Here is an 8,142-nt window from a genome sequence, read left to right as displayed (position 1 = left end):
AGGGTTTTACTAAATCTTACCAGATTGTAAACATGCAGGGGGTCATGTTAGCAGGTACAGCTTGGATTCCTGACACCTACTTATTCAAGTATGACCTTAGATTCTTCTCAAAGTTCCTCTTATGCCCCAAACATTTCTAATTGTTTGCTCAAGAAAACTCCAGGCAGCCATGTGCTCAGCAATATCTGTCTTCTTCTCCTACTCTGCTCACCTTCACCCCAGATAGGCATCATTTCTTGCCAGACACAAGGTCTGCCAGTAAGCATTGCTGCCTCCGATCAACAGGTTAGGGTTTCTGGGTGTGAAATCTTCCCTGGTGTCTATTGAGAAGAACAATCTCCCTATTACTATCTTTGTCCGTTGTACTCACTGTTATTTGTGACCTCTAGTTTTTACAGAATATTGGTGAAACAGTTTAAAGGGTTTTAAAAAATGTCTCTCTAGCTCTCCGTGGTCCCGGTTGGCGTGGCAGCGGCGGCATCAGCAGTGTCTCGATGAGGAGGCACAGGGAGCCATGACGTCAGCGTCCACCAAGTTCGGAGAGATAGTCTCTGCGGCTGGCCCAGCCTTCACAAAGCTTGGTGAGCTGACGTGGTTGACTCTTCTCCCGCGGGTGCAGAGTGGACAGAGATGGAAATAGAGATGCTGAGGGCTGCTGTGAAGCGATTTGGGGGCGATCTTAATCACACCAGATGTGTCATCAAGGAACAGACAGTGACTCAGATAAAGGCCACAGTGAAGCACAAGGTATATGAAGACTCTGGCATCCCCTTCCAGCTGAGTCACCCAAGAAAGGGCCCGAGAAGTTGGCATCTGGTGTCTTGTCACCTCCTCCAGGAGTCCCTCCACTCTGCAGCTTCGTTGTCCCGGAGGCCCGGGGACCCCACCATAAAAAAGCAGAAGGCAGATGTGACTCTCAGTGCTTTGAACGACTCCGATGCCAACAGTGACCTAGTGGATATTGAAGAGCTAGGAGAAACTCAGCCAGCCAAGAAACTCAACTTCCACCAGGATAGCCAGACCCTGGATTCTGGCCATCTCATGACCTCTGCTGACCCTCTACTACTCTCCCACCGAGCCTTCACCTATCACCCATCACCCATCCCATTGTTCACTAGAACTCCCACTGAGGCCTGCACTAGAGGTCGAAGGTTCCTGGGCCAGGAAGAGTCCACTTTACTGTCCCTGCATAAGCATAGGCCCAGCCTCTTTGACCTCCACCTGATGGACACATTTTTACACAGAAAACAATAAAGATTTCCCTCTTTAAAAAAAAGCCTCTTTATTTTCTATGAGACTCATTCAAGAGCCCAATGAGACCTGGGCAATGTTAATCCCTGAATTAAAATCCCAGGTTACTAGACTCTATTCTGCATCTTCCTTCCCTGCCACTGATTTTGAGAACATATTTTCTTCCTGTATCAACCTAATTTTGTCAGGTTCCTCTTCATTTTGAATCAGTTATTTCCCAAGAAGTTAATTGGTCATTGGTCTCTCTTGCAAAGAGATAACCCGCAGGCCATATCAATTTACCATATCAATTTGTTAAACACAACAAAGTGGGTCCCAGACTAAAAGCTAGATGGGAGTCAGCTACAAAGTTGTTTGAATAAGTAATGCTTTACAAAGGTCAAAGGTTTTCTGAGTCATTTTCAGAAAGGACCCTTCCTTTGGAACAGGCCCACTACCGTGGGATCTCATTATCATTATGGATATGATTATTAATGCTTCCTTAACATGAATATGTTCTTCTCCAGCTGAAAAGACTAAGCAGTGTCCTTTTGAGGCATCTTTGATTCTTAACATAATGATCTGATCCTCAGCTCACAGCAGAATTCTAGCCAGATTTCTAGCTGGGTTTCCTCTGATGTGTAGATTCCTGCCTGCCTTTGATTTCAAGGCATAAACCTGCTCCTGTGTGTTGCCAAAAGAAACAACAGATCTGTGTTGGAAGAAGTGCAGCCAGAGTGTTCCTTGGAGGTCAGGATGGCCAAACTTCGTCTCTCATACTTCGGACATGTTGTCAGAAGGGACCAGTCACTTGAGAAGGATATCATGTTTGGTAAGGTGGAGGGTCAGAGAAAAAGAGGAAGACCCCAGTGAGATGGATTGGCCAAGTGGCAGCATCAATAGACTCAAGCATGGCAACAATAGTGATGTTGGCCCAGGATCAGACAATGTTTCGTTTAGCTGTGCATAAGGTCACTATGATTCGGTACCAACTCGATGGCACCTAACAAAAACAACACGGGTTGGGTGAGAAGTGAGTGAACTAGAGAGTCCTAATTCAACAACAAAAATGACTCTACAACATGATATTTATCTTAAAACCACTTAAAATCTCAAACTGTCTTCAACTTTCTGGTCTAGTTCATATCTATCTCACGTCTCTCTCCTTCCCTTTTGCCTCTCAGGAATCCTGCTAAACATGTGTAGACAGACTGTTCAGACAGACATCTACTACCTCCGCCCGACCACAGTGATCCTGTCCACTGTATGCTCCCATCTGTTATGTCCTACTGAACTCCTGAAGTGCTCTAGATGTTTCTTTCCTACTCTTTCACTCAGTAACTCCTTATTTTGGTCAAGTAACTGTGTCTTGGTCTGTGTACAGGTTCCTCATGAGCACAGTTAAGTCTTCTGGAATGCCTATTCTTTGCAAAGGTCAGTGAAAAAGTAGAAGACCCACAACAAAATGGATTGACACAGTTGTAGCACCAATGGGCTCAAGCATAACAACAATTGTGAGGATGGAGCTGGATCGGGCATTGTCTCATTCTATAGTACATATTGTTGCTATGAGTTGAAACCAACTCAACGGCACAACAACAACCTGTCTAATCTGTCCCATTGCTGCAGAATACCATTCAGACAATGGTATTTGATCCCAACCTAGGCATTCTCCTAATTTAGACCATTGAAACAATGGAGTATTAGTGCAGCTAGGCCTGTAAGAGAGACCATTGGACTACATGCATCTAACAAATAGATTTTGCTGCATCTCCAGTGGTTGTTTTAGTAATATTTGTGTCAGTCTTGAAAATTTGTACGTCTCCTATAAAAACCTGATTTCTGGTTTCTCTTGCAAAATCAAAAGCTCTTCCAATATCTTCCAGGTTTCAAATAACTGAAACTATGAAGCTAAGTAGTGTTTCCCCTTAAAGGGCACATGCCACCACCACCACCACCACCACCACCACCACCAGTGCAAAACAGTCCTCCCGACTCCTTATGACAGGAACCTTACTTCACATCACCCTGGCATGTATGATTTTCTGATAGTAGAGAAACATTTCTCTACACCCTTATCTCTGTCAAGAGGAGAAGCACAAACAAAAGAAAGAGAAGTCTTTGTATTTGAAGAAACATGCGAGGGAGAGACTATTATGCATGAGCTTGTGTATGGGTGTGTTTAAGGGAAGAACAGTCATACTTGTTTAATAATAAACAGAATGTATGTGTCAATGTTTTTTACACACTGCCCACATCACCCATTTTTAGTTATCCCCATCCAGTCTCTGTCCTAAAAGATGGATAAGGCACCTGCAACAAAGTCTGGCTCTAGAAATACTTCGAGCAAATAGCTATCTACACATTATGATTTAAAGACCACAGAAAGTTCACCTTATTCTTCAAGAATCTCCTGAAAACCTGGCCCAGGCCTTACCCTATTCACCACTAGCAACACAGGTTCAATTGCCACTATTAAAGTCACACTAAAAAAAAATGGAAAGAGAAAGCTACAACTAACAAGCAGATTTATTGCCCGAACATAGTTTCTCATCTTTCATTTATTAAACTCATTCAACCAATATCTATTGGGCTCCTCTATGTGCCTGGCATGGTATTGTGCACTTTACATGATTATATTTGCTATCATTCATGGAGGGTCTACTGTGTACCTCTACCAAACCCTTTACAGATCCTGTATTATTTATAATCCTTCAAGGTAGTGATTATTCCCATCTTATAAATAAGGAAGCTGGTGCTCAAGAGTTTAAATATCTGGCCTACAGTCATATCTTATTAATGAGGTGTTAAAACTCAAACCCAGGCCTAAGTTTAAATATCATGATCTTTCCTGAGACTAGTAGTAGCATCTGGGTTTTGTTTGCTTGGATGCACCAAGTCGCTCTACGTTGTAAAAGCTGAATATTATACGTGTACACCTTTAACAGAAGAGATGATTTCATATGCAACTGTGCAACACTCCCAATGCATAAGCCAAGGAGATTCCTTTATTGACAAGGAATAATAGACTTACCCGATAGGACTCAGTCTCATTATTAGGCATGCTTTATTTTTAATTTCTAAAATGCCCTCAGCACTTGCAATACTAAAATGAAGCTTGTGTTTTGTTATAACCTGACTTCGAACTACCTTCGCTGCTGCAGGATGTCACTTAGCCTTTCTTAATGTTATGATCGGCATCTTATATAAACTTTAACCTCTGCATGTTAATAAATAACAGAAGAAAACCATATGGAGTAGCACAATGGAAAAAAAAAGTAATAAAACTGTTCATTACCCTTGACTCTCCTGCTCCCTTGCCCTTGTTTTCCCTCTGCACGTGGTCAGAAATTGAATTGATATTGAATTTGCTTCACTTGTGTAATACTATTCATACACACTTTTGTAATTCATTCACTTCTCTCACATTTCACCTTTTGTCATTTCAATCACTTTAAATCTGCTTTGGCCTCTTTCACATTCAGTCTACTAGGTTCCTGAGTGTGAGCAGAAAATTTATTAACTTTACTTTCTAGGTTTCTTGTTACAGTCGGAATAATCTCATCAAGAGGGCTTTGGATATTGACAACATTGCTAGGCCTGAAAGAAGGCCTGGGAAATAGACGCCAGCCTCTTCTAAGTTGGACCCCCCCCCTCCCAAAGGCAACTTCCTAGAGGCCCTGCACACAACCAGAAAGTGTGGCCTGCAGGCTCAATGAGAGTATCAGGAAGTAACTAAATACATAGGTTCTATAATCAGACTACCAGAGTTCCCATCTTGAAATACCGTTTTCTGACATAGGGCCTTGGGTAAGTTATTTAGCCTCTATATGCCTAAATTGCCACGTCCATATGTGCATATAATAATACCATCAATCACATAGGATAATTTTGGGGATTAAATGAGAAAAAACTATGTGAAGCACTTAACAGCATATAAATATAAATTATATTCCATTGTTAAATGTCATCAGATCTGTTCTGACTCATAGCAACTCTGTATAGGGTTTCCAAGGAGTGACTGGTGAGTTTGAGCCTCTGACCTTGTGATTCAAACCGATCTTGAGGTTGAGTGCTTATCCTATGGTACCACACCATTGCTATTATTATTTTGTTATTAGCTTCCAAGTCAGCCCCAGATTCATGGCTCCCAATCCCCAGCCTCATGCACGTGCAACAGAGCAAAACACTGCCAGTGTTGAGCCAGCCCTATGATTAGTGGCCAATCAGAGCACTGTGCTCCGTAAGGTTTTCACTGGGTGAGCTTTGGAAAGAGTTTGTCAAGCCTTTCTTCCTAGTTCGATAAGTATGCGTTGTTATTATGACGATGGAGTCATGAAGTCTAGAGCAAATTTTAGTTTTGGAATAGGCTATTGAAACATGAGAAATGCCTAAGAAAACACACAAAATATTATTTCAATAATACAGTGAGGCCATCGAGCGGCGCGTTTCCAGCCTCCTGACCAGTGTCGCATCCTCAGTGCAGCCCAACCCGGACCATGCCGCAGGACCCCAGCAGCCATATCGAAGCCCCATAGTGAAGTGGGATCCGCCTTCATTCAGACCCAGCAGCTGCATGCAGCCATGGCCGACACGTTCCTGGAGCACATGTGCCACCTGGACATTGACTCCGCGCCCATCACGGCCCGAAACACTGGCATCATCTGTACCATTGGCCCAGCTTCCCGGTCAGTGGAAATGTTGCAGGAGATGATTAAGTCTGGAATGAATGTGGCCCGTCTGAACTTCTCTCATGGAACTCATGAGTACCATGCAGAGACCATCAAGAATGTGCATATCGCCACAGAGAGCTTTGCTTCTGATTCCATTCTTTACCGGCCAGTTGCTGTGGCCCTGAACACTAAGGGCCCTGAGATCCGAAGTGGACTCATCAAGGGCAGCGGCACCGGGGAGGTGGAGCTGAAGAAGGGCGCCACTCTCAAGATTACTCTGGATAACGCGTACATGGAAAAGTGTGACGAGAACGTTCTGTGGCTGGACTACAAGAACATTTGCAGAGTGGTGGAAGTGGGCAGCAAGATCTACGTGGATGATGGGCTTATTTCTCTGCAGGTGAAGGAGAAAGGTGCTGACTTCCTGCTGACAGGGGTGGAAAGCAGTGGCTCACTGGGCAGCAAGAAGGGCGTGAACCTCCCTGGGGCTGCTGTGGACCTGCCTTCAGTGTCGGAAAAGGACATCCAGGATCTGAAGTTTGGGATAGAGCAGGATGTGGATATGGTGTTTGCATCTTTTATCCGCAAGGCAGCCTATGTCCATGAGTGAGGAAAGTCCTGGGAGAGAAAGGCAAGAACATCAAGATAATCAGCAAAATCGAGAATCATGAGGGAGTTAGAAGGTTCGATGAGATCCTGGAGGCCAGAGATGGGATCATGGTGGCTCGTGGTGATCTGGGCATTGAGATTCCTGCAGAGAAGGTCTTCCTAGCCCAGAAGATGATGATTGGGCCATGCAACCGAGCTGGAAAACCTGTCATCTGTGCCACACAGATGCTGGAGAGCATGATCAAGAAGCTCTGCCCCACCAGGGCTGAGGGTAGTGACATGGCCAATGCAGTCCTGGATGGAGCTGACTGCATCATGCTGTCTGGAGAAACGGCCAAAGGGGACTACCCGCTGGAGGCTGTGCGCATGCAGCATCTGATTGCCCATGAGGCAGAGGCTGCTATCTACCACTTGCAATTGTTTGAGGAGCTCCGCCGCCTGGCGCCCATTACCAGTGACTCCACAGAAGCCACCGCCATGGGCGCGGTGGAGGCATCATTCAAGTGCTGCAGTGGGGCCATTATAGTCTTCACCAAGTCTGGCAGGTCTGCTCACCAGGTGGCCAGATACCGTCTCCATGCACCTAGCATCGCTGTGACCCGGAACCACCAGACAGCTCGTCAAGCCCACTTGTACCGTGACATCTTCCCCGTGCTTTGTAAGGACACCGTGCTGTCAGCCTGGGCCGAGGATGTGGATCTCCGAGTGAACCTGGCCATGAATGTCGGCAAAGCCCGGGGCTTCTTTAAGACTGGCGATGTGGTCATTGTGCTAACCGGATGGCGCCCTGGCTCCGGCTTCACCAACACCATGCGTGTCGTGCCGGTACCGTGATGAGCCTGGGGCCCTTCCTCTAGCCCCTGCCCTCTTCCCTGCCCCCAACCCTTCCATTAGGTCAGCAACATTTGTAGTGCTTACTCGGGGCTGTAGTGCAGCACTGGTGGGCTGGGACACCAGGGAAGAAAGCTAAGAATCTCTGTTGAAGTTCTTAGGGCTGTTTTAAGACCCTGCTCAGGTGGGGATAGCTCAGAGCCTGGCTGCCCATCTTGAGGCTCCCCCCAAACAAAGGAAGAATGAGGGGTGCAGGACTGGAAGCCCTGAGCTTATTTAATGCAAGAGGTCAACAAAGCGCCCACTCTTTTGTGTATTTCATTCAGTTCCTGTAGAAAATGGATACTCAAAGAATGCTCCGCCCTGGCTTGGGGTCGGAAGACAGCTAGAGCCAGGGGCATTAGGGCATGGGCCAGTGGTTCCAGCAGAAGCCGACTTGGCCTCTGGCCCTTACATGTTTGCCCAGCCCCTCAGTCTCCCTCCTTCCCACCGTGCTGTTTGTGCATTTGGACACCTCTCTTTCCGGCACTCTTCAGTTGTCACTGCAGACAAACACTCCACCCTCCACCTTCCATGTTGCCCACTACCGCAGCCACCTCCGGGCCTGTTGCTATAGAGCCTACTTGTATGTCAATAAACAACAGCTGAAAATAATATTAATAATGCAGTGAGCACAAAAACCATAATATGTCTCACTTAGAACAATGATTCATTCAGCCATTCATTACATTTTCTGAACAAGCTTAGTTGCCCTTCAATATCATCTTGATGTGTTATACCTGAACACTGAATATGAATA

At 45.6% G+C, this 8,142-nt stretch overlaps 2 pseudogenes; both read left to right on the top strand.

Annotated features, from left to right (window-relative positions):
- The first annotated feature begins 514 nt into the window (after positions 1 to 514).
- Positions 515 to 1,254, top strand: LOC102840740 (annotated as a pseudogene).
- Positions 1,255 to 5,739: 4,485 nt separating this feature from the next.
- LOC102831642 lies at positions 5,740 to 7,346 on the top strand (annotated as a pseudogene).
- The last annotated feature ends 796 nt before the right edge of the window (positions 7,347 to 8,142 follow it).

This window comes from Chrysochloris asiatica, unplaced genomic scaffold (genome assembly GCF_000296735.1).
Source record: "Chrysochloris asiatica unplaced genomic scaffold, ChrAsi1.0 scaffold00002, whole genome shotgun sequence".
NCBI classification, from domain to species: Eukaryota; Metazoa; Chordata; class Mammalia; order Afrosoricida; family Chrysochloridae; genus Chrysochloris; species Chrysochloris asiatica.
The sequence above is the reverse complement of the archived record's forward strand: the minus strand, read 5'-3'. Positions and strand labels throughout refer to the sequence as shown.